This window comes from Sinocyclocheilus rhinocerous, unplaced genomic scaffold, assembly GCF_001515625.1.
Source record: "Sinocyclocheilus rhinocerous isolate Xijiao unplaced genomic scaffold, SAMN03320098_v1.1 scaffold3533, whole genome shotgun sequence".
Classification (NCBI taxonomy): Eukaryota; Metazoa; Chordata; class Actinopteri; order Cypriniformes; family Cyprinidae; genus Sinocyclocheilus; species Sinocyclocheilus rhinocerous.
Window position 1 is genome coordinate 110,799 of NW_015660876.1, and position 1,425 is coordinate 112,223.

Here is a 1,425-nt window from a genome sequence, read left to right on the forward strand (position 1 = left end):
GGTGGACTGTTGTGCTGTTTAATGTTTTACATTTTAATCATTTAGCAGAAGCTTTTATCCAAAGCGACTTACAATTGAGGACGATACAAGCAATCGAATAGAACCCAGCTGTTGCACTCTATATACTGATACACCTTTTATTTTCCTAACTGTTTGTTCACTTAAGACATGACTGACTGTGTTACATGAATACTCACCATTGTTTTGTTTCCATTCCATTTCAAGCGCAAAAGAGTGCTCAATTCAGTACTCGTGCACTGAAAGGTGGCTCTCTGTGGGCAAACAGAAAACCAGACTGGATTGAGCTCTCTTTTGCGTTGTTACACATTTTACGATTTATCTGCAAGCTGTGCCTCCCCTGACGAGTCACCACTGGTTGACAGTCTCTTATGGGACAAACTATATGAGATAGGGGATACATTGAATATTTGATCACCAACTGATTTACCAAGCTGTCATTCAAACAGTATATATCTTGGTTGTATGCCAACTGTCTTAAAACTGCTGGTGTGTAGAAATGTGTAGACTTTGAGTCTAAATTTAAGTCTTAGACTGTAGCGACCAATACAATTAGTGTGCCTCCTCTATTTTAAAACCCACGAGCCGCCACTGCTGTCAACTGAAATTCAGTTAGATCTGGTCATGTTTATGACTAATCATTACAAGGACAATAACGTCATATGAAATGAAATAGCTTTCTGTGTGAAATACTACGACATAATTTAATAAGACAAATGAAATAATAAAGAAAATCATATACTACTACTTTCTTTAACTCTATCACAACATCTGCCGGATAGGCCAGTCTCTCACAGGACTGACATGTATTGCAAATATACAGTATCTTTATTTTCAGTCTTGACGATTTTGTTTGTGGAGGAAAACTTGTTCAGAAGGACAAAAGTAACATAGTTGAGGAGAAATGTTTTCTGTGCGCTTCAAAAAATGTCAGAACTGTTGCCGCATACTTTCACTTTCACTTCCGTATCATGTGCTGCTGTTTTTCTCCGGAAGGAGGCGCTGTGACTCTCAGTAACTCTAGCGAAACAGCGACTCGCCGTGGCGACGAAAATGTTTTAGATAATTTGCACTCGTGTTTAAAATATCCACCTAAACCTTGGCGAATGTATTTGTCTGTCTGTCTGACTGAAGTAGAGAATGAAGTTGGGTCCTTCTTCATATGAAACATCCAGAAATATATCTAAAATCGACTAGTGCTCTTTTGCTGAATCCTGGAGAGACATATGGGCTACTACTGTCTGATGTTTAATTAGCCTGCCTGGCTTTCATTAATGGATATACATGTATTTTGGCAAATTTTAAACGGATAACATTGCTGCCAAGCATTTTTATGCATTGTTGACAAAATCTCCAAAAACCTCCCTTTGGAAATGTCCTCATTTGTAAAACAGGTATAAAAAAAAA